This window comes from Nicotiana tabacum, chromosome 21 (assembly GCF_000715075.1).
Source record: "Nicotiana tabacum cultivar K326 chromosome 21, ASM71507v2, whole genome shotgun sequence".
In the NCBI taxonomy this organism is placed as follows: domain Eukaryota; kingdom Viridiplantae; phylum Streptophyta; class Magnoliopsida; order Solanales; family Solanaceae; genus Nicotiana; species Nicotiana tabacum.
In genome coordinates this window covers 10262677-10271070 of record NC_134100.1, presented here as the reverse complement: position 1 = coordinate 10271070, position 8394 = coordinate 10262677, and positions in this window count along the sequence as shown.

The following is an 8394-nucleotide window of genomic DNA, read 5'->3' as shown; positions in this document are numbered from 1 at the left end:
TATATATAGTATGTATAGTATGTATTGCCTTATATATATATATAGTTTATATGTATTAGAGATATATATAGTGCCTTATATATATATATAGTATGTATTAGATATATAATATATATACTATATCAAATTTAAACACAAAATAAATTGCAAAGAAATATTTAAGGGAATGTCTTATATATTTTACTATTACGACATTAACAAAGAATGACAATATCTTTATTAGTCTTCCTCCCCCCAATGGAATGAGCACAACAAGGTACTAATACCACCATTAAAAGGAAAAAAAAAAAACTAAGGAAGATGTCCCAACAAACAAGTTACATGTTAGTCTATGTATTATCTCTAACAAATTTCATAAATCCTTCAAGGTCCGGAGGAATTTTCGTTAGTGGTGGTGGAAAAGAAGCTTGTTCATCACCGCTTCCGGGCGAAGCAACATCCTGCGCAAGTTCCGCTAGCATTTCTTCATAAGCTTCATCTATCTCCGTTTGTGATTCTGCAAGTCCAAAATTTCTTCTTTCCGAACGGATCCAATCTCTGAAGAGTACTGATTTTTCCAAGCTCTCCCTCATAGACGCTCTATGATCACCGATTTGAAGTCTCGCTTGACTGAATGCGCTCTCCGATGCCACTGTTGAAGCTTGAACACTTAAAATATCTCGAGCCATCCTTGAAAGAACCGGATAGTGTTTTAAGTTTTACACTTAGCCTTATTTTGTTCTCTTAGTTGAGTAAAAAAGTGCCAAACAAGAGATGTTTCAGGGCGTTTAGCAGGTTGTCTATTAAAAGTAGGGGTTACTACAGGAGGGTCAGGCTGTCACGACCCCAACCCCGGCCGTGATGGCGCCCAACACAATGCTAGGCAAGCCCGGCCAATTAACATCTCACAATCTCTTTCTTTATAATTCAACACCAATTTTCGGGATTTAATACCAATTTAATATAAATAGAAGTATGACTTTAACAGATGAAATGTACGGAAACCATAATCACGAAAAATCTATGTAAAACAGCTCACTGATCCGGTGTCACAAGTCTGAGCCTCTAATACAAGCTTTCAACAATCTAATACAGAAATATGTCTAAAATGTGGAATAATAAGAGGAGATAGAAGGAGAAATCGGGTCTGCGAACACCATGCAGCTACCTCGATAACTCCGATGAAAACAGAACGGCAGGAAAGCTCGCTCTGTGCCTCAGGAATACCTGTACCTGCACACATGGTGCAGGGAGTAATGTGAGTACTCCGACCCAGTGAGTAATAACAATAAATAATGGCTGACAATATGAAATCACGTAAAGGCACTAAGCAGTTCTATATCAAAACAGTAAAATCATTTAAACATCAGTGAATAAGGAAATCATGTGAAATTCTTTAAACCAGGTAGAACAGATATAATCAGTATAAATCAGCTCCTCGAGCATTTCAGTTCATTTATTCGTTCTTATCCTCAGTTCTCAATTCATATACTTCTCACGATAACCGAATCAATAAATATATATACCGCTGCGACGTGCAACCCGATCCACATATCGATGTGGCATACAACCCGATCCATAATAATAATAGTCGACTGCGCTCATTGGGGGTGTGCGGACTCCGGAGGGGCTCCTTCAGCCCAAGCGCTATATAATTACTGCGGCGTGCAGCCCGATCCATAATATGTATAATATATATATATATCTGCTGCGGCGCGCAGCCCGATCCAGATCATATAAAATATCCTCACTATTGGGTCCTCGACCCCTATCAGTCATTTAAAATCACAGCCTCTCGGGCATAATGTACGGTCGGGATCTCAACCCTCATATCTCTTTCTATTTATGATTAACATTTCAAAAATCTGGTTCATATCATTCTTAAGCAATTGGAAACATGACTGAGGATATAAATTCTTTAACAAAATAAGTGAGGAAAACTAGTCAAAAATCCCCTAAGGGTTCTACAGGTCGGCACAAGGCCCCAAGCATGGCAACAAGCCCAATTCACAATAATAAAGTATATGCCTCAATTAAAAATGTAGTAAAATATCATTCGGGATGGACCAAGTCACAATCCCCATAGAATTGAACCTCACGCTCGTCACACAACGTGTATCTCAACTTAGTATAGCACTACGTTGTGCAATTCTGGGGTTTCAAACCCTCAGGACATCATTTAAAATCATTACTCACCTCAAACTGGCCAAAACTCTAGCTCGCTATGCCCTTGCCTCTCAAATTGGCCTCCACGCGCGTCGAATCTATCCAAAATCAGAACGAATACGTCACAATATGCTAAGGGAACAAAGCCCAAGCGAAAACATTCGAAAAATATCAAAAATCTCGAAATTAGCAAAACCCGAGCCTCGTGCCCACATCTCGAAATCGGGTAAAATTTACATTTTCAGAATCATCATACCCTCACGAGTCTAACCATACCAAAACTATCCAATTTCGATACCATTTGGTCCTTCAAATCATCATTTTACATTTTTGAAAAGTTTCACAATTTTCTTCCCAAATTCCATCTCAAATCACAAATTAAATGATGAATTCAGTGATAGATTCATGTATTCTAGCCAAATCTGAGTTAAAATCACTTACCCCGATGAATTTCTTGAAAAACTTTCGAAAAATCACCAAAATCCGAGCTCTCTAGGTCAAAATATCAAATAAAACCCAAAACCTCGTATTTATAGGTACCACTCAGGTATCATCTACCGTGCGGGCCGCACCAAAACTCATGCGGTTCGCGCAAGCCAGATAGGATTCACTATCTGCAGTGGCCTTCCTCTGCAGTGATAGGATTTAGTATTTTGGCCATAACTTTTGCTACAGATGTCCAAATTGCGATATATTTACCTTTCTGGATAATAGACACGAAGAGCTATAACTTTCATTTTTGATTCACCTCAAAATTCCTTGTGGATCAAAAGATATGAGCTTCTGAAGTAGGACCAACGGAATGTTCTTCATCGCGGCTGCGCCCGTGTTTGTGCGGGCCGCACAGCACTCACCGCGGGTGCACTCATTTTTGTGCGGACCACATGGGTGAGTTCTGGGGCCTGCAACCCTTGTAGACCTGCTACAGCTATGATTTTTGCACTAAAAACATCCCGGAACCTACCCGGAACTCCCGAAACTTCAAACCAAATGTACCAACACATCTCATGACATCATTCAAACTTGCTTAAAACTTCGGAACGCTCACAACAACATCAAATCACCAATTTAACGTAGGATTCAGGCCTAAGAACTCCAAGAACTCTTAAATTATGTTTTCGATCAAAAGGTCTATCAAATCTCGTCCGAATAACCTGAAATTTTGCACACACATCCCAAATGACACAATGAAGCTACTGCAACTCTCGGAATTCCATTCCGAACCCTATATTAAAATCTCGCCTATCAACCGGAATTTGCCGAAATATCAATTTCGCCAATTCAAGCCTAAATCTTCTCTACAACTCCAAAACCCATTCCGATCGCGCTCCTAAGTCACAAATCACCTCCGAAGCTAACTGAACCATCGGAACTCACTTCCGAGCCTTCTAACACATAAGTCAACACCTGGTTGACTTTTCCAACTTAAGCCTTCTTAAAATAGACTAAGTGTCTCATTTCTTACCAAATCCTCTCCGAACTCGAACTAATCAACTCGATCACATAAAACACGGATAACAAAGCGTAAAGAAGCTAAAATGGGGAAAATGGAGCGGCAACTCATGAGACGACGGGTCGGGTCGTCACACAGGCGGGGCATCATTTGGGTTATTAGCATGACTAGTAGGTGTATCATCTAAATCCGGTTGTGTTTCATCTAAATCATCATTTTTCTCATCATTTTCAAAGATAGTTTCATTAGGATAAAGAGCATTCATAACTTCTTCAGTTAATTGTAGACCTGGTGCAATATCATGGCAAGATTGACTATCAGAAAATTGAAAACAAGGGTTATCACTATCAAGAATAATAGGTGGAGGCGGACGGGTAACAGGTCTGGGTCGGGGAGCCAGGGAAAGAGTAGTAGCTTGGCTACTAGATTCACCAATTTTAGATTTTCCCTTACTCTTACCACCAAAAAAAAATTTCAAAGAAAATGTCATATTAATTATAATTATACTAAATAAAACTAACAAAAGTACAATATTAAAACTTAAGAGTTGGAACGAGTTTACCGAATTGACGAACAACTTCTTGAAAATAGAATATCGTTGAAGACTTAAATATTTTAATTCGCCAACTTCACAATTTTTCACGAAATTGCAATAATAAAGTAAGCAATTATAGAAGAAAATTAGAGAGAGATTGATGAATTTATGAGTAAAAATGAAAGGATGGTGGATATTTATAGTTGAGAATTGGGAAAAGTATAATTATATAAAGTTTGGGGTTAAAACAAAGTTTGGAGGCTAAATGGCTATTTTTTAAAGTGCCAAACGGTTGAATTTTGATTGCCAACGACTAGATTTTAAAAATTTGACCGTTGGTCATTTTTTTAAAAAAAATAATTTAAAAAAAATCTGTTGGGGCCCGGTTGAACCGGCCCAGGTCCGCCTGCCGGTCCCGGGCTCATGTGCTATTTGGGTTGGACCGGCCCGCTACGGGCTTATGCACCACTAGAGACCGGGCCCGCTTGAACCAGCCCGTTTGGCCCGCGGTCCCGGGCTGGGCCCGGACCACAATACAGCCTTAAATAGGGGTATAAAAAAGTTGTCATAAGGCTTTCTCTTTCTAGGCTCTCGGTGCACGTTATGCTAACGTACGCCGTTTGAGAAACAGCCATGGCGAGAAAGCGAGGACGACCAAAGCGATATCCACCGGTGACGGTCGGAGAAGCAGTAAGTGCAACGGTAATCGCAGATACACTAGCTAAAGGAATTACTTAGCAAGTAACCACCCCAATCAGTAGCCAATTTCAACCTAGTTCTCAGAAATTAGGTTCTCCAAGCAAAACAACGGAGCCGGCGAAATGGCTAAATCTAAGTGCAATACAGATGAATGTGACTTCGTCGTCATGTGAAGGCACACCAGTGAGTATTGAAATGGGAAATGCGAAGGACAACGGAGAAATTGTAGAAGCTGAACTAAAAATCAATGGAACAGTAACAACAGAGGCGACTGTTGAGCCAAAAACACATGCAGAGGCACCTGCGCTGGGAAACACATGGGTCAACTTGTCTGCTAGTAATAGATCTTTAGGAAATGGTATGGCACTTTCTTATATTTCACCAGAAATAGTTGATGGAAATATTGTGATGAAGCTGGATAAGGACGAAATTGATACTTAAACTAAAAAGTGGCAGTGTGCCCTAATTATCTATGTAATTGGGGATACACCAGGGTATATACATAGCTCAAAATTGGAGTCGAGTGACTGCTCCAAATCTGTTCTTACATGAGAAAGGTTATTATATAGCTAAGTTTCACACGCTTGGTGACTTGAATGATATCCTTTATGGAGGTCCATACACAGTCAATGGTAGACCAATGATTTTAAAATAGTGGACTCCCGATTTTGATCTTAAGGCAGAATTTCTGACTGAGATACCATTGTGGATTACTCTACCAAAGTTTCTAATGAGTTGCTGAGGAAATAAGACTTTGAGTCAAATGGCAAGTGCCATAGGAAAGCCACTATTTGCAGATGAGTGTACAACAAAGCAGATGTGTATCTTTTATGCTAGAATTCTGGTAGAGGCAAATGTCCACTGCAAGAGCCTTCAGGGAGAATGTTCCAACAACAAGTGCTGTATGAATGGAAACCACACTACTGCACAAAATGTATGAAGCTTGGGCATGATTGTGAGTGGACTAAAAGAGCAAACAAAGAAGAGCATCCTAAAGAAAGGAAACAACAGGGTAAGGTTACCACAAGATGGCAAATTAAAGGGCAGGGACAGTAGCAGCCAGCTGAGCAGAATGATGGAGCAACCAAAGCATTGGTACAAGAACCTGCTACTATGCTACCAGTTATTGAAATTAATGTGACCCCTGCAGCAACAAAGGATAAAGGGAAAGCAATTGATAGTCAACAACTTGTATCGATGGAAGAATGGCATGTGCTAACTAGTAATAGAAGAACTGTGATTGGGATACCATCAATACCAACTAAGAATGGATTCTAAATCTTGCAAAGAGAAGATGAGAGAATTGAGAACCCTATGCCACATGATAGGAGGGGTGGAACAGTCCTACAATAATGACTTGGCTAATTTGGAATATCAGTGGTTTGAATAAGGGATATAAACAAAAAAAAATAAAGCAGTACATAAAGGGAAAGCATATCAAGCTAGCTGGTCTAGTATAAACAAAGGTGAAAGAAGTTAAAGCAGAAAATATGATTAGTAAAATAACACCTGGATGGAACAGACTAACTAATTATGAACATGCTGGTGAATGGAAGGATGTAGATTGTATGGGATGACCAAATGTATGCAGTACAACCATTTGATAAGCATGATCAGTTCATTCACTGTCAAGTAACAGAGAGACAAAATGGACTACAATGCTATCTAACTATGGTATATGGACAAAATATAGCTAATCAAAGGAAGAATCTATGGCAACATCTAAAAAGAATAGCAAAGGCAACTAATGGACCTTGGATAATAGGGGAGACTTTAATGCACTACTCACTCCTCAAGATAGAATATCTAAGGTGCCATTGACTATTGCAGACATTAAGGAATTTGCTGAACTGTGCCATGATATTTGCATTGCAGAGCTTCCACAGAGAGGGGATTACTTTACTTGGACCAATAAACAACAAGGTGATGAGAGAGTATGGAATCACATAGATAGGGTGTTTGGAAATGATGTATGGATGATTAACTATGGCCATCTAGTCACAAAATATGGGGATCCTTATATCTCAGATCATAATCCTATTATTATCAATATAAAGCAACTTAGGACTTAAATCAAATGCCCTTTCCGATTCTTTAATGTGTGGATAAATCATCCAACATTCAAGATGATAGTTGCTGTAGGTTGGAGTAGGAACAAGGCAACAGGGAAAATAAAGAACATTTGGCTCAAACTTAAAGAGATAAAAAGTCACTTTACACATTTAAATGCAACTGAATATAAAGGAGTAACTGAAAAGATAGAACAAGCTAGACAAGCAATCTCTCACATTCAAAGCCAGATGCAAACACACTATTCTGATCTTCTATAAGACCGGGAGAAGGAGTGGTTGCATAAGTTAAAAATATGGTCACTGGTGGAAGAAAGCATACTATAGCAAAAGGCACGAGCTAATTGGATCAAATTGGGAGATTCCAATAATAAATTCTTTTTTGCAGTTATAAAGGAGAGACAACAAAAAAAGCAGATCACTGAAATACAAGCACTATCAGGTAGTACTATCACAGAGCCAACAGCTATCAAGGAGGAGATAGTTTCTTTTTACAAAAGTCTGATGGGATCTAGGGCACATGTATTGCCTGCTGTTAATATGATGGTTATGAGGAATGATCCAACTTTAACACAACAACAACAACAATAACAAGAGAGTGCAGAAGTAACTGCTCAAGAGATCTATGAGGGGATGAAAGATATAGGAAGTGATAAAGCACCTAGTATAGATGGTTACAATGCAGAATTTTAAAAAAAAGCTTGGCCAGTGATCAAAGAAGAAGTGTATGCAGCAGTGAAAGACTTCTTTCACACAGGAGTAATGTTTCCAGCAATCAATTGCACTATCCTTGCTTTACTGCTCCTAATCCTGTGACAATCAAGGATTTCAGACCATTGCTTGTTGCACTGTATTATACAAGCTTATCTCAAAAGTCATTGCTAGAAGATTACAGAAGGTAATGCCCCACATCATCTCTATAGCTCAACCAGGGTTTATTACTGGAAGAAAAATTGCTAATAACATTATATTAACTCATGAGCTAGTCAAGGCATATAACAGAAAACATATTTCTCCTAGATATATGTTGAAGGTGGACATGATATTAGTCTATGATTCAGTGGAATGGGTATACTTGGAGCAGCTTATGGAGTACTTATTCTTTCAACAAAGTTCATACAATGGGTGAAAATATGTATGTCAACTGTGAGCTATTCCATCATGATTAATGGAGAATTGACAAAGCCTTTTGTAGGTGCCAAAGGACTTCGACAGGGTGACCCCCATGTCACTATTTTTGTTTGCAATTGCAATGGAATACTTGAGCAGACTACTTAGAGGATTGAAGCAAGTCAAGGACTACAAATTCCATCCAAGGTGTGGCAAGCTCAACATAAATCACCTCAGCTTTGCAGATGATCTGCTTATGTTTGCCAGAGGTGACAGTATCTCAGTTCAAGCTTTGCATGACTACTTCAAACAATTCTATGTTGCCTCTGTATTATAAGCCAATCTCACTAAGAGTGCCATTTATTTGGAGGAGTGACACAGAC